We start from the raw sequence: 25623 nt of genomic DNA, 5'->3' as shown, positions 1-25623 counted from the left end.
TGTAGAGTCTACGAAAAACCTTGAAAAGTTTTCTCGAAAATCAGCTGGAAATCCACGGACCTCAGCATCAAACAGGGTCGCCAAGTGGTCAGACTTATCCTAACCATGAGAGGATCTGTCTTGTACAATGGGGGGGCACCATGCAAATTAGCTTATAAGACTAATGAATCAGATCCCCAGAAAGGATAATCTCCTTAAAGATCAAAAAATCAGCTTTTAAGACTGATATTACTCAATCCTTGAGATTGACATTAAAGATTGAGAATTACAAACTCATGAAATTCGATGATATCTAAACTCGAGCTTGAACGAGAAAATATTTTGATCAAAATTACAAACCAATTTGTTTTCTGAAAACCCATTTTCAATGCGTTCATTATCATTGAACGTAAAATCCTAGGAATTCACCTGGAATTCATTAGGTCACCTGAACCAAATCGGGTGTCAACCATAAGAACGGTGGTTGCATAGCATGGTCAAAGACAGGACCTTGTGCCAGACCGAAAAACTACAGGGTGATCTTTACTATTGCTCCTACAAAGGATAGTAATTGCATCCAACACGTTATAGACCATAATCAAAAGCATGTCACGGGACATTGCCTTAACAATTGCTTGTTCAACGCTTTCCTTTACAACCAGACGGTAGTTTACTGAAAGGTAATATACGGAGCAAGTTTACTGGACGTGTTGCTTTCCTAATACAAGGTTAGCAAGTGGGTGACACAAAACCGCAAGTTTTGAGCTAAAATTTTCAAATCTGAAACCCACCAAACCCACAAAAACAAATTGCAAACACCGGTAAAGGGTTATTCTGGAAAACTTATCTAGGGTAAAAGCTAGATTTAATTTTCAAAAGATCAAATGTTTTCATAAAGATCCAATTTCCTAAAGGATCTAAATTTTTATAGTCATGTGGGACTGTAAACCACATCGTTACTACCATTGTTCATACCGCCGTCTAAAAATCACTGATGTACAAAGTGTGAAGAATAAAGAAGTGATTCTAGTATTTTTATTTCAAAACTATATTGCTTGAGGACAAGCAACGCTCAAGTGTGGAAATATTTGATAATGCTAAAAACGAACATATATTTCATAGCATTATCCCTCAAGAAAGACAAGCTTTTTGTTGCAATTGTTCAATTTACAAGTGATATTCGTTTATGTGATGACCCGGGAATTTCCGATCAAATTTAAACTTTAATCTTTATATGTTTCCGAAACGATAAGCAAAATATGTAATGTTGAGTCTCGAAAGTTTTGAAATCTATATTCATGTAATCAATTACCCTTTGACTGTGCTCGACGATTCACAAACAATTACTTGTAAACAACTAAATATATATATATAATTATAAATGTAAGTAGTAGAAATTATAAAAATGTTATTTACTCATTAAATTAAAAATGTAAAATATTATACAAAATAAGTTGTTACTAAAATAAATCTATGTATAGATGATTTCTATAATAATTATTTTCATATGTATATTGTAATGTATATATATAAAAGATATCTATTAATAACTAATATATTGTAGTATTTTTAAAATTTATGAATAATAGATATTCAATATAAAATATTATATAATACATATTAGGATGTAATTAATAAACGGTAATATTAATAAATTAAATGTAAATTATAAGTAAAATATAGTTAATACATTATTGTTAGTATCATGGTTATTAGTAAAATTATAAGTTTAATTATCATTAGGATTATTGAAGGTATCATTATTACTAAATTATTATATTATTTAAAATTGTTAGTTTCCTTATTCTTACTAGTATTATTATGATGTAATATCATCTTTATTATAAATATTACTAGTTTTGATATTAAAATTAATATTAAAGTTAAATATTAATGTTTGTGTTATTTATAAAATTATGTTTCCTTAATATGAAAAATACATATATATTGATATATAAATTTCAGATAATTAGATATATAGATATAAAATACGAGGTTATGTACAGATTATACATATTACAGACATATATATATATATATATATAATAAATATAAATACCGTATACATATACATAAATACAGGTAAACAAGTATTCTGTTTCCAATCATTTTCAAACTTTAAGCAAGTTGTTTTCCGTCTCTTGAATCGTACAATTATGAATCCAATTATCATGAACAAACAAATTTCTGTTACAGTCAATTTTATTTTATATTCTGACAGAATATTTTTCTTGTCGAGCAAACCAAGCTATAATACATATACATAGAATGATAGAAATTGACAACGGGAATCTTGTGTGTTTTCGATCACCATTACCTTACTCTCTTCTTCTCCATCACCTTGTCTTCTTACTTCAACTCTTCACACGTCACCACTATGAGCTTCCACCACCACCGGGATCACCACCATCAACCGCCACGACCATCATATCGAAACCGACACCCTAAACCCAAATGTTTATGAACGGGAACCCTTATCACATCTCTCTCCTATCTTTCTTGATGAACCCATTTAAAACAAAACCAAACACCATTACAAGCCACCTTGATACAACTGTGAACCATCACCGAAGCAACAACCCTTGACATCTATCACCATAAACCTATTATTCGATAATGGCAGTTTTTGTACCCGTCTACGAACACCCAACAACATCATCATCGACCCATCATCAAGCTTGAACTACCAACAGTTGCTGCTTCACTGTTACTACTTCTGTTTTAATTCTGCCGATATAACTCAAACAACCTCCAACTATTACGTTTCTAATTCTTGTTCGAACTCCTATTTTTGTCGATCGAAAACCACCTTTTCTTCTTTTTCTTTTCATTCCTATCAACAACAAACCACCATTAAAACACCACCTTGTAAACTGCTTTCGCTGCTGTCACGTTTGTGTTTCTGTTTATGCCAATCGAACCACAATCATCCATTTAACATTAATAAAGATGATGATGATTAAAAAGAGGATGAAGCGATTTTGACCATCGAATTCTTTTTATTTTATATACTCTCCACTAGTTGGTTAATGAGTATGGTGGACCAAGGTTGGTCTTTATTTTTTTTTTACGTTCATGATTCCTGATAAACAATTATAACCGAAACACCTTGGATGCTAAATAGATTGGCTTTTGTATCTTGGGCTTACGGATCCAATAAACAACTCAGTGGGCCGAGTATTTGAGTGATAATTGGGTTTCTCGTTGATTATTTTGGGCCAAGCGTTATTGGACTGAAAACAGAAATATACGGGTTAATAGATTTAGGCTATGAATTAAATCAGATAAGCAATAATGGAGGAATGGTGTGTGTTGTGTTGGTTTGAATGAGAGGGATGCGGGTTCGAGCCTGGAGAGCTGCAATTTTTTTTTTAGATGATGAAGAAGGATACAGTCAGACAGGGGTTAAAAGAATTTAATCCGAGAAATAAATTAGAAAGAGGCAGATGGTGATATGGTTAAGGGTGTGATCTGGGAGCGAGAGGTCATGGGTTAGAGTCTGGGCTGTGGCAATTCTTTTTAGGAACCTTATTTTTGAGGTAAATTTATTATTATTATTATTATTATTATTATTATTATTATTATTATTATTATTATTATTATTATTATTATTATTATTATTATTATTATTATTATTATTATTATTATTATTATTATAATTATAAGTATTATTAATAATATGATCATTATTATTATTAACATGATTACTATAATTAGAATTGTTATTATTAGAATTGTTATTATTATTACAACTATATTATTGTTATAAATTTTTACTACTAGTATTATTATTGTTGTTACAACAAATTATTATTTAAAAGAATCATTAATAGAAAAACTATCATTTTATTAAAAAAATCATTGTTAGTAAAATTATCATAAGAACTGTTATTATTATTATAAAAGGAAACAACTTTTTAATTATTATTATCAATATTATTTTATCATATAAATATTAGTTACTTAAAAATATATTTAATACACATAACATAACTATATTAAAATTTTTATAAATAAATATTAATTATTTATTTAAAAGTGTATATAAAATAAACATACTTAATTAATTAATAAAACCTATAAATTATAAAATATAACAAGTATATCACCAATAAAAATATGTAAACGTATTCGATTACAATTCTATGTGTTAATAAATATATGAATAATATAGGTTCGTGAATCCGAGGCCAACCTTACACTTGTTAAATGATGTTATATGTATTTTTACTACAAAATACAGTATAGTGAGTTCATTTAATTCTCTTTTACTCTTTACATTTTTGGGACTGAGAATACATGCGCTATTTTTACAACTGCTTTATTAAATGCTTTTGAAATACATTTTGAACTGTGAATACATGGAATGCTTTTATAAATGTTTGACGAGATAGACACAAGCAAAACATTCCTCGAATGAATTATTATGCAGACAGAAGTTCTGCGAATTATTATTGAATTATGTGGACATGATAATTGCCACCGTTGAATTATGTGGACATGATAATTGCCACCATTGAATTATGTGGACATGATAATTGCCACCAATTGATATGAATGTTATATATCGAGAGAATGATTTTATACACAGGTTATGTGTATGATATTTTGTACACGAGATATGTGTACGGTTACAAAGATTTGTTAAAATGGTTTCGTACACGAGAAAGATGTACTGTATTTAAAAGATATCGCATGTACATTACAGGTGGGTATAGGATTCGGGTCCATTTGTACCATGCAGCATTTAAATCTTGTGGTCTATCAAAATGCTTAATTTTATTGTTTTATGTTAAACCTATGAACTCACCAACCTTTTGGTTGACACTTGAAAGCATTTTTATTCTCAGGTATGAAAGAAATCTTCCGCTGTGCATTAACTCATATTAGAGACATTACTTGGAGTCATTCATGACATATTTCAAAAGACGTTGCATTCAAGTCGTCGAGTTCATCAAGATTATTATTAAGTCAATTATACTTGGATGTATTATGAAATGGTATGCATGCCGTCAACTTTCATTGAAATGAAAGTTTGTCTTTTAAAAATGAATGCAATGTTTGTAAAATATATCATATAGAGGTCAAGTACCTCGCGATGTAACCAAATGTATTGTATTCGTCCAGATGGATTAGGACGGGTCCTTTCAGTTGGTATCAGAGCGGTGGTCTTAGCGAACCAGGTCTTGCATTAGGGTGTCTAACTGATAGTTATTTAGATGCATTAGTGAGTTTGGACTTCGACCGTGTCTGCATGTCAAAAGTTTTGCTTATCATTTCTAGTCAGAAATCATCTGCTTATCATCCTTAGGAAATTATCTGCTTATCATTCTTAGTCTGGACATGTCTTACTACCTCTATTGCATAGACAGTGTATAGATAAATTCATATCTTAACGTATCAGTTAGTGTTACCTTTGCCTGACAGCATCCGTAGATTCCTCCGTAACTCATGGGATTTTAGTGTTATATATGCATATGTAAATTATGTATTGCAGGGTACTAATCTACATCTTATAATCTATATCTTATCGAAAATCCTTCATCTGATCATACGAGATGAATCCCTCCACCAGTTCGAGTCCCTCAGACTTCGATAGCTATTCTGATAGTTATTCTGACAGCTATTCCGACATGGATATTCACCTAAGCTCCGAAAGAAGTGTCACCAGAATGTATCAACCAATCAGCCATCCCCAATTCATCTGATGCATTTGTAGTCGACTTAATCAATGGAGACGCGAAGAAGGCAATCCCTTCCACCAACCGAATTCACCTATTGACAATGAACCCAAAGCGTTTACCGGCGAACCTGTTCGAAACACCATTTTCTCTCTCATTTCTGGAGTATCTCGTCACGATTATATTCTATCCACAATTCTAAACCTTATTCATTCGCTCGTTCCTACCAAAAATCATTCCGGAGTAATAAGTCAACGAGCTTCGTGCCCGAGTTATAGTCTTGGAAAGTATGGTGCAAAACATACCAGCTTCAGCAACATCACCTGCACCAACAGTACATCAGTAGCAGCACCCGTACCATTAACAATCTATGCCTCAACATCTCATTCTATACCTCAAGTATATAATCATCGTTCTACGAATCGTTATACATAAACTATCTTCGTCCTTCATGGCGATTATGTAATCTCTAATGTTTTAGAGATTATGTACTCTAGTTCTAGCTGTAAATCTAATGAGTTTAATATCATATTAACTCATTAAATCCATGATTACATCAGAAGAAAATATATATGTATATATGTTTTCATAAAAATTGTAATTAAAAATTCTTTTGTACAAACTGTTAATGGTGAAAATATTTTAACGGGTAGGTAATACCCAAGAAATATTTAGATTTCACATTAATAAATTACACTGTACATTCTTCAAATCTGATTCAACGATTATTTACTATCCTACTTACATCCACAGACATACGAATTCGTTCACCACAGAATAACCATTTTCATTCAAATTTCATATTTGGATTTTGACCTATCAGAATCCAACAAGTGGCAAAATGAAGAAAACATTGGAAAAATAAAATTTGTTAGAAACAAACAATTTAACTATGAGAAGAATTTTGTTAAGAATCCACGCTAACTGTTCCTAGCTAACTGGTTACATTTTATTTATCGCAATTTAATTATCGTAATTTACATTCTCGCAATTTACATTCTCGCAATTTTATTTATCGTCATTTAATTTTCTGTTATTTATTTTACGCACTTTAAAAATAGGGACACGTATACAAGGTTTTGACATATCATATTGACGCATATATATATATATATATATATATATATATATATATATATATATATATATATATATATATACATATTATATATATATATATATATATATATATATATATATATATATATATTATTTGGAATAACCATAGACACTCTATATGCAGTAATGCGGGAGTTAGCTATACAGGGTTGAGGTTGATTCTACAATAATATATATACTCTGAGTTGTGATCGAGTCTGAGACATGTACACGGGTCACGATACATATTATTTAATTCGAATATTATATATTAAACTATATATGAATTATTGAATTGTTAACTGTGGACTATCGACTGAGGACCAACATTGGACAATTAAAATGAATTAAAATATTGATTATAACATATGAAACTAAACAATTCTTCAAGTCTGCCACTTGATTTCATTTTAAACCTCATTTGTATCTTGACGATTACATTCTGCGTTCAAACCTTTCATGATTCTTGAAAACACCTCAATCTAGAGGAATGAACCAACCGCACTTCATCTACGAAAGAAAAGATTGATGCATATAGTTATGCACATGTAAACACTCGAAACCTGGATAAACGTTTAACACGTGTCTATGCTAGCTCCTTTGGCATTGTTATTATTGAAAATAACATTGTAACTCTTTTCAAATTAGCCAAATTTGTCACAGCTCCATCAAGTCAACTTCGACTTTTCAGTCGGACTAGCCTTACTATAACCTTGATATATATGCGTGCTCTTTTATTGTTACCGGGGAATCCTTTTATATTCCATCATATTACCAGCAGACGTACCAGCAACCTTGTTGCTCCTTGGCTTAAATCTCTCCGAAAAATTACTATATTTATCTATTGAAGTCTCATCATGTACTCATCCGCATCTTGTAACAAGAATTGCCATACCAATTACCGGGAATTAGCAATCAGTATTTCGAATCTCGTAACGTTTCTACATCAACAGTTATATTTATACATATAACATTTATCTCTTAGAATTAAGATCTTCCATTCTGAAAAGCACTCAATCTACGAATCAATATTCCAAATTCTGAAAAAGCTGAATGAAGCAGCAGAAACCGTAGACAACCGTAAACGACCTTAATCGTCAGAAGTTTGATGATAAAGAATAGTATGTTGGAAAAGCTCAGAAAAGTTGGAACTAGAAAACGGATTGAGCTAACCACAAAGGAAACCAAGGAAAAATACAAGGACCATACCCTATATTCAAAGAATCCAGGTAATTCTGGATCCGTTGAAATCTTTAGAGAATATCTTGCTCCGAAGTCATGTTAAAATATTGCGGAAAATTTTTCTTCATCAACCTTCGAACTTGGAAATTCCAAAATATCATCATAAATATCTTCGATATTTCTGAGGATATTTTCATAAATATTCTCGTCCGAAATTATATACCTCTTCGTGCTTTCTGTGTTTCGTTATATTGGAAACTTCTGTAAAATCTAAGTTTAATTTATGAATGAATTCTGGAGAAATGTAAAGAAATTGATGCATGAATTAGTATAATATAATGACACTTGATCAACATGATTATATTACAGTAAGTCATGCCGAGTTTCTAATGGAATGTGATGATTCACAGCTCCTAACGTCATCATGTGCCATGATACATAACTCTTTCATTCTGCTTAACTTCTGAACATATCAAGAAAATATATTCTATTCTCAGTGATTCTGGTAATTTGAAAATTAAATTGTGATATCACGTTCCTTTCTGCTCAGAACATTATAATCATTCGAAACTCCATATCTACAAATTCTGGACCATTATTCGCTTAATGTAACGACCCGGAAATTTCCGACCAAATTTAAACTCTAATCTCTATATGGTTCCGACACGATAAGCAAAAATCCTAAAGTTGACCCGCACTTTTTCGATCGTTCTATACTTATAAGATTAAAATTTACATAAATTAAACCTTACCAACATGATAAGCAATCCAAATTGTTGAGACTTATGTTTTCGAAAAGAGTTTTACACAACGTTTGACCGTCTAGTTTGACCGATGATATCACGAACTATATAACATATAATAATTATACGTTTGTGTATATATATGTATATATACATATTTAACATGGTTTATGGATGTTTTAATATCTCATTTTGTATTAATAACAATAAGTTATAAGTATATTTTGAAACTACTAACTTAAGTTTTCAAAACAATAACCATACATAACGTTATTTGATATAAATACTTATGACTTATAATGTTTATACATATAACGTATAAGTAATGTATTTAATCACTTTTAAGGACTTAAATACATAAAACAATATAAGTATATTCACAAAAGATAGCTATATTTGAATCCTCGTTCCGTTTTCTCAAAGATTTCTACACGTATATTTAGGGTATATGTACCCGTATCATACGCAGCTTCTAGATGTATTTACTATTGGTATATACCAATAAAAATCTGCTCCTTAGCAGCCTTAAATGATTAAGAAACATGTGGAACCAACCATTTGTCAAGTAGCATGAATTATTTAGCAAGAAAACAAAGTTAGGTATCATTTTTTTCTTTATATACTAAAAACGTTTTTATGCATGCACACCATTTCTTCACCCCATTTTCTCATACTTACACTCCCATTTCTCTCTCAAAATACTCTTAACTTCATACTTGATCATCTACAAGCATTTTCCCCATCATTTAGCTTCAAAAACCTTACTTAATTACCATAAGAAAACCATACAAAAACACTTCAAGAAATCCTTCCAAGAACACAAACTTACTTCCAATCTTTCATCCACTTCCATCACCCTTTTGGTTCTAGGTTCTTACTCCTCTTTTAAAGCAACCTTGTCCAAGGAACTTGAGGTAGTAACTATGTTCATAACCTTATTCGATTCATATATATATAGCTATCTTATTTTGTGGTATAAAATTTTAACAACAAGAACATAGTTTGAAAGTTTTCAAACTTGTTTGCAAACTAAATAGATCCTTCTAACTTAACTTTTAAAATACTTCAATACCTGTAATATAACTTAATTATATGCTAATTTAACAAGGTAAAACTTGGTTTTTCAAAGAATACCTTAAAAACTGTTTTTACGACGTCGGAGTGCAACCGGGGACTGTTTTGGGTTGGATAATTAAAAACCATCTTAAACTTTGAATTGGAGGTTTATTTTATGGAAAAATGATTTTTATTATAAATATGTTAACACATAAAAATTTCATGATTTAATTCAAAGTATAGGTATTTTTAGAAAAATGGTCATTAAATGATATTTTTGTAACAAAAATGTTTAACTTCATAAGTTTCACTAAAGTTTCACCTATGCCGTGTGATTTTGAATACATACTAAGGTATTTACAGTTCATAGTCTTAAAGAGGGACTCGATCCAAGGAGATGGCAAGTTGAATCAACAAAAACGGAGTTGTAACGAAGAAACTATGAACGAAACAAAATCGGATATCCAAGACTAGTTTAGCCACGAAAATAATTGGGAGAAATTAAATAAATCACATCTTTCTAAGATAACATGATATTTTATATATATGTACTCATAATTCAATTTTATATGGTTCAGGATCACCCGTAAACAATACGAGAAGATTAATCATAAGATCCCATGATTGTACGCAACACGTCATTTGACAACACCGGTACTTTATGTACGCAACACGTCATTTGACAACACCGGTACCGTGGGTCAAGATTAATCTCGACCAATACATATACGATGGGGGTTTTATTCATTTCATTGGGGGTTTATTAAACACCTAAAAATGAACCATTAAAATTGAATTACTAACATCGGACTGCTAACTACGGACTAAGGAATTATTAAAAGTATTAAAAGTATAACAAGTATATATATATGTGACGATTGTTTAAAAATGAAAATATATTGATATATTATATATGGATAGGTTCGTGATATCAACCGGAAGACCAAGTCAAAATATTTATATCTTCAAGACAACAGTGAGTATATAGTCCCACTTTTAAACTCTAAATATTTCGGGATGAGAATACATGTATTTTATGTTTTACGATATGGACACAAGTAACTGAAAAATATATTCTACGTTGAGTTGGACCACTGGCATACTTCCCTGTAGCTTGGTAACTAATATTTACAGCGGTATTGTAAACGCGAATCCTGTTGATAGATCTATCGGGCCTGACAACCCCAACCGGACTGGACGACCAGTATTCAACGGTTGCACAGTACTTCGTTTTGTGACTACACTTGGTACGGTGTAGTAAGATTTCATATTAAAGGGAATATGCGACGTGATTGAATGTTAAGTATGGTAACCAAGTGCTCAACCACTTAGAATATTTTTATGAAAATGTTTATATATGAAATCTTGTGGTCTATATATATATATATATATATATCGCTGCCGGCATTAAACCTATATCTCACCAACTTTATGTTGACATTTTAAAGCATGTTATTCTCAGGTATGAATTAAGTCTTCCGCTGTGCATTAGCTCGTACTAAGGATACTACTTGAGGCTATTAAGGACTTATATCATAAGGCGTTGCATTCGAGTCATTGAAGTTCATAGAGACTATTATTAAGTAAATGGCGGTTTAGATCATTTGAATATTATGAAATGTCAGGCGATTATGTCAATTCTGGATGTAACTATAGATTGCCTTTTAAGAATAAATGCAACGTTTGTAAGATGTATCATATAGAGGGCAAGTACCTCGCAATGTTATCAACTATTGTAATTCGTTTGTAATCAATATGGACAACGTCCGGATGATTAGTTTCGGATCCTTTCAGTTGGTATCAGAGCGTTGGTCTTAGCGAACCAGGCCTTGCATTAGTGTGTCTAACTAGTAGTTGTTAGGATACATTAAGTGAGTCTGGACTTTGACCGTGTCTGCCTGTCAAAAGTTTTGCTTATCAATCCTAGTCGGAAATCATCTGCTTATCATCCTTAGGGAACTGCCTGCTTATCATTCTTAAGTCTAGACACGTCTTACTGCATTTAGTGCATCGATAGTGTATAGACAAAATTCATATCCTAGCGTATCTGTTACTATAGACATTGCCTGACGTATTTCAAAGATTCTCCGTAATTCATGGGATTTTGATATTATATACACATATGTAAATTATGTATTGAAGAGTACCAAACCCAACTCCTATAATCTATTCCAAACCAAAAATTCATTTCTCCGACCATACAAGATGGATTCTTCATCCAGCTCAAATTCCTCCGACTTCGATAGCTTCGCCGATATGGATTTCCATTCGAGCTCCGAGAACAGCGTTACCGGAATGGATCAACCAATTTCCCATCATCTATTCTGGATGAATTGGGGATGGGTTCGTAATATACTAAATTTCTGGAGGCAAGAAGAAGGTGATCCATTCCATCCACCAAATTGTCCTCTTAACGATGAACCTGAAGCACTTACCGGCGAACCTATTCGAAACACCATTTTCTCGCTCATTTCTAGAGTATCTCGTCATGACTACATACTATCCCATATTTCTAATCTTGTTCATTCGCTCGTTCCAACTGTCAATCATCCCGGTATAATAGAAGAAGTCAACGAGCTTCGCGCTCGGGTAGTGGCTTTAGAAAATACGGTGCGAAGGTTACAAACACCAGCAGCAGCACCAGCAGCATAATCTGTATCACTATCAACAACGCCGACAGTACTCTTGTCACCCCCAAAATCTCAACATCACAAACTGTATCTCGGATATCAACACCACATACCTCAAAAACCTCATCGGAACTTCGAGTATGATCTTCGTTCTATATATCGTTCTACATCGATTATCTTCGCTTTACGTATCGTTTTACCTCATTTATCTTCGTTCGACCTGGCAATTATGTAATCTCTAATGCTTTAGAAGTTATGTAATCTAGTATTAACGATAAATCAAATGAGTTTAATACTTCATTGACTCATTGAATCTATGATTACATCTGAAGAAAATATATATGCAAGTATATTTTTATAAAGATTGTAATTAAAAATTCTTTCGTACAAACTGTTAATGATGAAAATATTTTAACGGGTGGGTAGTACCCGAGGAATATTTAGAATTCACATTAATAAGTTACGTTGTACATTCTCTAAATCTGATTCAACGGTCATTTACTATCCTACTTACAATTACCGATATACGTATCCGTTCACCACAGAATAACCATTTCTATTCAAATTTCATATTTGGATTTTGATCTATCAGAATCCAACAAGTGGCATAATGAAGAAAATATTGGACAAAAATAAAAAGTGTTAGAAACAAACGAATTAATTAATTGAAATTGTGATAGGATTTCACGCTAACTGTTCCGGCTAACTGTTCCCAGTTAACTGATTAACATTTAATTTATCGCAATTTACATTCTCGCAATTTTATTTATCATCATTTAATTTCTGTTATTTACTTTTACGCACTTTAAATAACGGGACACGTATGCAAGGTTTCGACTTATCATATCGACCCATCTATATATATATTTTGGAACAACCGTAGACACTCAATATGTGAAGGCGGGAGTTGGCTATACAGGGTCGGAGTTGATTTCAAAATATATATATACTTTGAGTTGTGATCGACACCGAGACCGGTATACGGGTCACGATACGTATTATTTAATTCGAATATTATATATTAAATTATATATGAATCATTGAACCATCGGACTATTGGACTGCTAACTTTGGACAATTAAAATGAATTAAATTAAAATATTGATTATAACATATGAAACTAAATAATTCTTCAAGTTTGCCACTTGATTTCATCCTAAACCTCATTTGTACTTCGACAATTATAATCCTCGTTCAAATCTTTTCATGATTCTTGAAAACACTTCAATCGAGAAGTTGAACCAGCCGCACCTCGTTTACGGAAGAAAGATTTATGCATACAGTTATACACCTGAAACTTTCAAAACCGAAGTTATCGTTAAAACTTATCCGCGTCAAATTCCTTATCATTCATTGGCAAAAACAACCTTACATTTCTCTTTTCAATTTAAGTCAATTTTGTCACAACTCCACTTTGATTTCTCAGTAGGACCACTCTTATTATAACCTCGATATATATACCTTGTCCTTTCACCATTGTTACCGGAGAACCTTTCATATTCCACGACATCATGTACCAGCAGCTTGTCATCTTTTTGGCAGAATCCGCAATTAGTATTTTAAAAATCTCGCAAAACTTCTCAGTCATACCTATAACGTCTATTCCTAAGGATTTCATACTCCGAAGGTGAAGTTTCTGAAAAATACCCTGAATTATGAAGTAGTTCTTTAAATGCTGATGAAGCAGCGAAAATTGTAAACGATTTTAAACAGTTAAAAGTTTGATGATGAAGCACAGTGTGTCAATAAAACTCAGAAAAAGAGAAGAGTTGGAACCGGAAAACGGTTTGAGCAAAGTATGAAAGAGGTTGTGGATAAATAACATGAACTGAATCTGCTTTCAAAGGATTCAAACGATTCAGTGCCTGCTGAAACCATTAGTAAAAACCCTACCCCTTATTCTAAACCTCTCCCGATGATATTCTTCATCATCATCTTATCTTAGATATTATAAGATATCTTCATATCTTCCGTTATACATATTCTCCATATTTCTGGAGATATTTTCACAACTACTCTTATCTGAGAATATTTATCTCTCCGTAATATCTGCATTACAACATAAAAGAAACTGTGTCAATTTCTAAATTTTGAAACCTCCAAGTTTAAAATATGAATGTTTTAAAGTAGTGTTGGGAACTGATGCATGAATTAGTATAATATAATGAAACTTGATCAACTTCATTATATTACAGTAAGTCATGTTAAGTTTCTAATGGAATGTGATGATTCACAGTACCGTCATCATGTGCCATGTTACACGGCTCTTACCTTCTATCAAGTCTCCAAACATATTAGAACGTATCACCTTGATAGTTCTATTTTTTCGAAATATTCGAGTAATTTAACGAATCAAGATCGTGCCATTACAATTTCATTCTAAAACCAATAGCTAGGTTCATTCCAAATTTCCTACCTACGAATTTCGGACCATTGTTCGCTTGGCTCGAGGACGGGAAGAAGAAATGAAGGGACAATACCTCAGAATAGAAATAGGAACATAAACCACAGCAAATAAGAGAGAGCATTAACTGTGGATGACAATGATTTTAAGGGACGAGAGTAGGAACATCGAAATATAAGGGAAGGTATAAAACCTAACAACAACCCCGAAACTACAAACCGTGCATATCAATACGTATTGCAACGTAAAGGCACGGGAGAATTAAAAACATTATAATTCCAAGGAAAGGATAAAAGAGAATAGATTCTTCTGGTGATAGATGAAAAAGAAGAATGAAAGATATGAAAGTTAGAAATATAACAAGGGTTAGAATGGGATGGAGCATATTAGCGAATGTCTTAAAGTAGGAACTAAAGAGAAAGAATAGAAGATGTGGGAAGAAAGAAAGGGAAGGAGGTAAATTTATAGTGAAATATTCGACAAAGAAATCAAAACAGATTTCCGCGTTAAATCAAAGAAGATCCTGATCGCCGCAAAACTAAATCTTATTACATAAGATTTTCTTTAAAACCCTTAAATCCCGGAAATCGCTCATAATCACGTCATCGGTTACAACAATTCTATATTTACTCATTTCACTCTTTTGTGATAGCTTCGCTCGTGCGTCTTACATAACCAAATCGTTTTATCTAAATCTTTCAATAATGATAAAATTTCATTATTACCTCATATTCGTCATGAAAACATTCCTATTGTTATTTATGACAACCTCTACCAAATTTCGAGGACGAAATTTCTTTAACGGATGGGTACTGTAACGACCCGGAAATTTCCGACCAAATTTATACTCTAATCTCTATATGGTTCCGACACGATAAGCAAAAACCCTAAAGTTGACCCGCACTTTTTCGATCGTTCTATACTTATAAGATTAAAATTTACATAAATTAAACCTTACCAACATGATAAGCAATCCAAATTGTTGAGACTTATGTTTTCGAAAAGAGTTTTACACAACGTTTGACCGTCTAGTTTGACCGATGATATCACGAACTATATAACATATGATAATTATACGTTTGTGTATATATATGTATATATACATATTTAACATGGTTTATGGATGTTTTAATATCTCATTTTGTATTAATAACAATAAGTTATAAGTATATTTTGAAACTACTAACTTAAGTTTTCAAAACAATAACCATACATAACGTTATTTGATATAAATACTTATGACTTATAATGTTTATACATATAACGTATAAGTAATGTATTTAATCACTTTTAAGGACTTAAATACATAAAACAATATAAGTATATTCACAAAAGATAGCTATATTTGAATCCTCGTTCCGTTTTCTCAAAGATTTCTACACGTATATTTAGGGTATATGTACCCGTATCATACGCAGCTTCTAGATGTATTTACTATTGGTATATACCAATAAAAATCTGCTCCTTAGCAGCCTTAAATGATTAAGAAACATGTGGAACCAACCATTTGTCAAGTAGCATGAATTATTTAGCAAGAAAACAAAGTTAGGTATCATTTTTTTCTTTATATACTAAAAACGTTTTTATGCATGCACACCATTTCTTCACCCCATTTTCTCATACTTACACTCCCATTTCTCTCTCAAAATACTCTTAACTTCATACTTGATCATCTACAAGCATTTTCCCCATCATTTAGCTTCAAAAACCTTACTTAATTACCATAAGAAAACCATACAAAAACACTTCAAGAAATCCTTCCAAGAACACAAACTTACTTCCAATCTTTCATCCACTTCCATCACCCTTTTGGTTCTAGGTTCTTACTCCTCTTTTACAGCAACCTTGTCCAAGGAACTTGAGGTAGTAACTATGTTCATAACCTTATTCGATTCATATATATATAGCTATCTTATTTTGTGGTATAAAATTTTAACAACAAGAACATAGTTTGAAAGTTTTCAAACTTGTTTGCAAACTAAATAGATCCTTCTAACTTAACTTTTAAAATACTTCAATACCTGTAATATAACTTAATTATATGCTAATTTAACAAGGTAAAACTTGGTTTTTCAAAGAATACCTTAAAAACTGTTTTTACGACGTCGGAGTGCAACCGGGGACTGTTTTGGGTTGGATAATTAAAAACCATCTTAAACTTTGAATTGGAGGTTTATTTTCTGGAAAAATGATTTTTACTATAAATATGTTAACACATAAAAATTTCATGATTTAATTCAAAGTATAGGTATTTTTAGAAAAATGGTCATTAAATGATATTTTTGTAACAAAAATGTTTAACTTCATAAGTTTCACTAAAGTTTCACCTATGCCGTGTGATTTTGAATACATACTAAGGTATTTACAGTTCATAGTCTTAAAGAGGGACTCGATCCAAGGAGATGGCAAGTTGAATCAACAAAAACGGAGTTGTAACGAAGAAACTATGAACGAAACAAAATCGGATATCCAAGACTAGTTTAGCCACGAAAATAATTGGGAGAAATTAAATAAATCACATCTTTCTAAGATAACATGATATTTTATATATATGTACTCATAATTCAATTTTATATGGTTCAGGATCACCCGTAAACAATACGAGAAGATTAATCATAAGATCCCATGATTGTACGCAACACGTCATTTGACAACACCGGTACTTTATGTACGCAACACGTCATTTGACAACACCGGTACCGTGGGTCAAGATTAATCTCGACCAATACATATACGATGGGGGTTTTATTCATTTCATTAGGGGTTTATTAAACACCTAAAAATGAACCATTAAAATTGAATTACTAACATCGGACTGCTAACTACGGACTAAGGAATTATTAAAAGTATTAAAAGTATAACAAGTATATATATATGTGACGATTGTTTAAAAATGAAAATATATTGATATATTATATATGGATAGGTTCGTGATATCAACCGGAAGACCAAGTCAAAATATTTATATCTTCAAGACAACAGTGAGTATATAGTCCCACTTTTAAACTCTAAATATTTCGGGATGAGAATACATGTATTTTATGTTTTACGATATGGACACAAGTAACTGAAAAATATATTCTACGTTGAGTTGGACCACTGGCATACTTCCCTGTAGCTTGGTAACTAATATTTACAGCGGTATTGTAAACGCGAATCCTGTTGATAGATCTATCGGGCCTGACAACCCCAACCGGACTGGACGACCAGTATTCAACGGTTGCACAGTACTTCGTTTTGTGACTACACTTGGTACGGTGTAGTAAGATTTCATATTAAAGGGAATATGCGACGTGATTGAATGTTAAGTATGGTAACCAAGTGCTCAACCACTTAGAATATTTTTATGAAAATGTTTATATATGAAATCTTGTGGTCTATATATATATATATATATATATATATATATATATATATATATATATCGCTGCCGGCATTAAACCTATATCTCACCAACTTTATGTTGACATTTTAAAGCATGTTATTCTCAGGTATGAATTAAGTCTTCCGCTGTGCATTAGCTCGTACTAAGGATACTACTTGAGGCTATTAAGGACTTATATCATAAGGCGTTGCATTCGAGTCATTGAAGTTCATAGAGACTATTATTAAGTAAATGGCGGTTTAGATCATTTGAATATTATGAAATGTCAGGCGATTATGTCAATTCTGGATGTAACTATAGATTGCCTTTTAAGAATAAATGCAACGTTTGTAAGATGTATCATATAGAGGGCAAGTACCTCGCAATGTTATCAACTATTGTAATTCGTTTGTAATCAATATGGACAACGTCCGGATGATTAGTTTCGGATCCTTTCACTTAACTTAGAGTCGGGAAGAGAAAACAAGAGCATGGAGCTCCGAAAAATAAAGGAAAATATAAAGCCGATAACAACACATAAATAACAAACCGTGTATATCAATGTTTATCGCAACATAAAGACACGGGAGAATTAAAAATATTTTAATCCCAAGGGCGAAGTAGAAGAAAGCAGATTCCTCTGGTGGAAGTTGGAAAAGGAGAATGATTGTTGTGATAGTAAGGATGAGGACAAGGATCAGAACTGGATTAAGCATTTTTAGAATCTTTTGGATGTATGAAACAAGAAGGAAAGTATAGAAATGGTGAGAATAATGGAACGAAAGAGTTTAATTTATAATGGAAATATCAGACAGAGTAATCGAAGCAGATCACCGTATTTAATTAGAGAGATCTTAATTTCCTTATTCGTCGAAGAATCAGATCTTATAGATTTCCAAGATTTTCTTTTAAATCCCTTGAATTCCGAAATTCAACCAAGGCAACGTCAAAAGTTAAAACAAAACTTCATTTATTCATTTCACTCTTTTATGATAGCTTCATTCGTGCTCTTCGAATAATCGAATTATTTTATCTGTATTATTCAATAATGATAAAACTCTATTTATCAGCTCATGTTCGTTAGGAAAACATATTTATTGTTAGCCATGACGACCTCACTCAAATTTCGGGACGAAATTTATTTAACGGGTAGGTACTGTGATGACCCGGGAATTTCCGATTGAATTTAAACTTTAATCGTTATATGTTTTCGAAACGATAAGCAAAATATGTAATGTTGAGTCTCGAAAGTTTTGAAATCTATATTCATGTAATCAATTACCCTTTGACGGTGCTCGACGATTCACGAACAATTGCTTGTAAACAACTAAATATATATATAATTATAAATGTTAGTAGTAGAAATTATAAAAATGTTATTTACTCATTAAATTAAAAATGTAAAATATTATACAAAATAAGTTGTTACTAAAATAAATCTATGTATAGATGATTTCTATAATAATTATTTTCATATGTATATTGTAATGTATATATATAAAAGATATCTATTAATAACTAATATATTGTAGTATTTATAAAATTTATGAATAATAGATATTCAATATATAATATTATATAATACATATTAGGATGTATTATATAAACGGTAATATTAATAAATTAAATGTAAATTATAAGTAAAATATAGTTAATACATTATTGTTAGTATCATGGTTATTAGTAAAATTATAAGTTTAATTATTATTAGGATTATTGAAGGTATCATTATTACTAAATTATTATATTATTTAAAATTGTTAGTTTCCTTATTCTTACTAGTATTATTATGATGTAATATCATCTTTATTATAAATATTACTTGTTTTGATATTAAAATTAATATTAAAGTTAAATATTAATGTTTGTGTTATTTATAATATTATGTATCCTTAATATGAAAAATACATATATATTGATATATAAATTTCAGATAATTAGATATATAGATATAAAATATTGGGTTATGTACAGATTATACATATATACATATTACAGACATATATATATATATAATAAATATAAATACAGTATACATATACATAAATACAGGTAAACAAGTATTCTGTTTCCAATCATTTTCAAACTTTAAGCAAGTTGTTTTCCGTCTCTTGAATCGTACAATTATGAATCCAATTATCATGAACAAACAAATTTCTGTTAAAGTCAATTTTATTTTATATTCTGACAGAATATTTTTCTTGTCGAGCAAATCAAGCTATAATACATATACATAGAATGATAGAAATTGACAACGGGAATCTTGTGTGTTTTCGATCACCATTACCTTACTCTCTTCTTCTCCATCACCTTGTCTTCTTACTTCAACTCTTCACACATCACCACTATGAGCTTCCACCACCACCGGGATCACCACCATTAACCGCCACGACCATCATATAGAAACCGACACCCTAAACCCAAATGTTTATGAACGGGAACCCTTATCACATCTCTCTCCTATCTTTCTTGATGAACCCATTTAAAACAAAACCAAACACCATTACAAGCCACCTTACTACAATTGTGAACCATTACTGAAGCAACAACCCTTGACATCTATCACCATAAACCTATAATTCGATAATAGCAATTTTTGTACCCGTCTACGAACACCCAACAACATCATCATCGACCCATCATCAAGCTTGAACTACCAACAGTTGCTGCTTCACTGTTACTACTTCTATTGTAATTCTGCCGATATAACCTAAACAACCTCCAACTGTTACGTTTCTAATTCTTGTTCGAACTCCTATTTTTGTCGATCGAAAACCACCTTTTCTTCTTTTTCTTTTCATTCCTATCAACAACAAACCACCATTAAAACACCACCTTGTAAACTGCTTTCGCTGCTGTCACGTTTGTGTTTCTACTTATGCCAATCGAACCACAATCATCCATTTAACATTAATAAAGATGATGATGATTAAAAAGAGGATGAAGCGATTATGACCATCGAATTCTTTTTATTTTATATACTCTCCACTAGTTGGTTAATGAGTATGGTGGACGAAGGTTGGTCTTTATTTTTTTTACGTTCATGATTCCTGATAAACAATTATAACTGAAACACCTTGGATGCTAAATAGATTGGCTTTTGTATCTTGGGCTTATGGATCCAATAAACAACTCAGTGGGCCGAGTATTTAAGTGATAATTGGGTTTCTAGTTAATTATTTTGGGCCAAGCGTTATTGGACTGAAAACAGAAATATACGGGTTAATAGATTTAGGCTATGACTTAAATCAGAGAAGCAATAATGGAGGAATGGTGTGTGTTGTGTTGGTTTGAATGAGAGGGATGCGGGTTCGAGCCTGGAGAGCTGCAAAATTTTTTTTTTTTAGATGATGAAGAAGGATACAGTCAGACAAGGGTTAAAAGAATTTAATCCGAGAAATAAATTAGAAAGAGGCAGATGGTGATATGGTTAAGGGTGTGGTCTGGGAGCGAGAGGTCATGGGTTCGAGTCTGGGCTGTGGTAATTCTTTTTAGGAACCTTATTTTTGAGGTAGATTTATTATTATTATTATTATTATTATTATTATTATTATTATTATTATTATTATTATTATTATTATTATTATTATTATTAGTATTATAATTATAAGTATTATTAATAATATGATCATTATTATTATTAACATGATTACTATAATTAGAATTGTTATTATTATTACAACTATATTATTGTTATAAATTTTTACTACGAGTATTATTATTGTTGTTACAAAAAATTATTATTTAAAAGAATCATTAATAGAAAAACTATCATTTTATTAAAAACATCATTGTTAGTAAAATTATCATAAGAACTGTTATTATTATTATAAAAGGAAATAACTTTTTAATTATTATTATCAATATTATTTTATCATATAAATATTAGTTACTTAAAAATATATTTAATACACATAACATAACTATATTAAAATTTTTATAAATAAATATTAATTATTTATTTAAAAGTGTATATAAAATAAACATACTTAATTAATTAATAAAACCTATAAATTATTAAATATAACAAGTATATCACCAATAAAAATATGTAAACGTATTCGATTACAATTCTATGTGTTAATAAATATATGAATAATATAGGTTTGTGAATCCGAGGCCAACCTTACACTTGTTAAATGATATTATATGTATTTTTACTACAAAATACAGTATGGTGAGTTCATTTGATTCCCTTTTACTCTTTACATTTTTGGGACTGAGAATACATGCGCTATTTTTACAACTGCTTTATTAAATGCTTTTGAAATACATTTTGAACTGCGAATACATGAAATGTTTTTATAAATGTTTGACGAGATAGACACAAGCAAACATTCCTCGAATGAATTATTATGCAGACAGAAGTTCTGCGGATTATTATTGAATTATGTGGACATGATAATTGCCACCGTTGAATTATGTGGACATGATAATTGCCACCATTAAATTATGTGGACATGATAATTGCCACCAATTGATATGAATGTTATATATCGAGAGAATGATTTTATACACAGGTTATGTGCATGATATTTTGTACACGAGATATGTGTACGGTTACAAAGATTTGTTAAAATGGTTTCGTACACGAGAAAGGTGTACTGTATTTAAAAGATATCGCATGTACATTACAGGTGGGTATAGGATTCGGGCCCATTTGTACCATGCAGCATTTAAATCTTGTGGTCTATCAAAATGCTGAATTTTATTGTTTTATGTTAAACCTATGAACTCACCAACCTTTTGGTTGACACTTGAAAGCATGTTTATTCTCAGGTATGAAAGAAATCTTCCGGTGTGCATTAACTCATATTAGAGACATTACTTGGAGTCATTCATAACATATTTGAAAATACGTTGCATTCAAGTCGTCGAGTTCATCAAGATTATTATTAAGTCAATTATACTTGGATGTATTATGAAATTTTATGCATGCCGTCAACTTTCATTGAAATGAAAGTTTGTCTTTTAAAAACGAATGCAATGTTTGTAAAATGTATCATATAGAGGTCAAGTACCTCGCGATGTAACCAAATGTAATGTATTCATCCAGATGGATTAGGACGGGTCCTTTCAGTTTAAATAATAAAAGGTGAAGACAAAAGACAGATTCAACGATTTGAAGACACATACGACCAAAAAGCTCAAAAGTACATAGTACAATCAAAGTGGTTTAAATTATTGATGAGAAACGTCTAAAAGTTACAAGAGAACGAGCTGCAAAACTCAAAGTACAAGATATTAAATAGTACGAAAGGACGTTCAAAAATCCGGAACCGGGTCCAGAGTCAACTCTCAACGCTCGACGCAACGGACTAAAAATTACAAGTCAACTATGCACATGAATATAATATAATATATAATTAATTCTTAAAATTATATATATATTATATTATATATAAAATCGTCGGCAAACTAGCAAACAAACATATGTGAGCTGGATTCCTGCTCCATGCGATCGCATGGCCTGGAGGCCTAATTTCCATGCGATCGCATGGAAAACTTTTTCTGGCCACATTCCTATAAAAAGCAGTTTGGTGCTCGAGCTTAAAACATCTTTTCTAATCTATCTCTCACTCTCTACGTAATATATATATATATATATATATATATATATATATATATATATATATATATATATATATATATATATATATATATATATATATATATATATATATATAATTTATAATTTTAATTTTAATTTTAATTTAATAATAATAAGGGTATGTTAGCGAATGTTGTAAGTGTGTAAGTCGAAATTCTGTCCGTGTAACGCTACGCTATTATTAATCATTGTAAGTTATGTTCAACCTTTTTAAATTAATGTCTCGTAGCTAAGTTATTATTATGCTTATTTAAATTGAAGTAATCATGATGTTGGGCTAAATATTAAAGACGGGGTAATTGGGCTTTGTACCATAATTGGGGTTTGGACAAAAGAACGACACTTGTGTAAATTAGAGTATGGGCTATTAATGGGCTTTATATTTGTTTAATTGAATGATAGTTCGTTAATTTAATATAAAGATCTACAATTGGACGTACCTATAAATAACCATATACACTCGATCGGACACGATGGGCGGGATATTTATAAGTACTCATAATCGTTCATTTAACCGGACACGGGAATGGATTAATAGTCAATGGACTTATTAAAATAGGGGTGAATTACATACAAGGAAAATTGGTGTAATTATAGTTTAAGTCCCCAATTAGTTGGAATATTTGACTTCGGATATAAGGATAATTTGACGAGGACACTCGCACTTTATATTTATGACTGATGGACTGTTATGGACAAAAACCAGATGGACATATTGAATAATCCATGACAAAGGACAATTAACCCATGGTAATAAACTAAAATCAACACGTCAAACATCATGATTACGAAAGTTTAAATAAGCATAATACTTTTATTTCATATTTCATCGCACTTTTATTTACTGTCATTTTATTTAATTGCACTTTTAATTATCGTACTTTTTAATTATCGCAATTTTATTTATCGTCATTTTATTTATCGCACTTTAATTATTGTCAATTACTTTACGCTTTAAATTAAGTTATTTTTATTTTTAATATTTTACATTAGGTTTTAACTACGACTAAAGTTTTAAAATCGACAAACCGGTCATTAAACGGTAAAAACCCCCTTTTATAATAATAATACGACTTATATATATATTTATATTTATACAAATATAGTTTTAAAAAATATAGCGTTAAACTTGGATAGCTTCCTGTGGAACGAACCGGACTTACTAAAAACTACACTACTGTACGATTAGGTACACTGCCTATAAATGTTGTAGCAAGGTTTAGGTATATCCACTCTATAAATAAATAAATAACTTGTGTAAAATTGTATCGTATTCAATAGTACTTCAAGGAGCAAAAATACTACTATTTTGTATTCACCTCTACGCACATCAAGTATTTTTGGCGCCACTGCCGAGAAACGCCGAAGCAAAACGCTATTAAAAAAAATTGAAGCTTTAATTCATTTTTATAAAAATACGTTTTATATAATACAATCAAAAATATAAAAGAAAAAGAAAAATATATATATCTATATTTTTAAGTTTAGTTAAATTTAAAAAGTTTATATTTCTCTTTATTGTGAAAAGTTATAAAAAAACTAATAAGTAAATTTTTCTTATTTATAAGTTTTATATAAATATTTTACAAAAATATAAAATAGAAAAAAAAAAGTAAAAATAATCGGGCCTGGTACTGTAGAAGCCCAATTTGTGATCCGAAATTCAGGCCCAAGCGATCGCATGAACCGGAAGCTTCAAATCCATGCGACCGCATGGTGATGTCTGACACACACTGTTGTAAACGGCGTCCGTTGCGTCCGTTTCGACGCCCGTTGCGGCGTTTTGGTGACTAAACCGTTTCGACCCCGTCCCGTTTTCTTATAAGCCGGTCAACGATCAAAAGTCAGGTCAAATGCAGAAAAAATTGGGTCAAC

This window comes from Rutidosis leptorrhynchoides, chromosome 8 (assembly GCF_046630445.1).
Source record: "Rutidosis leptorrhynchoides isolate AG116_Rl617_1_P2 chromosome 8, CSIRO_AGI_Rlap_v1, whole genome shotgun sequence".
Lineage (NCBI taxonomy): Eukaryota > Viridiplantae > Streptophyta > Magnoliopsida > Asterales > Asteraceae > Rutidosis > Rutidosis leptorrhynchoides.
The sequence above is the reverse complement of the archived record's forward strand: the minus strand, read 5'-3'. Positions refer to the sequence as shown.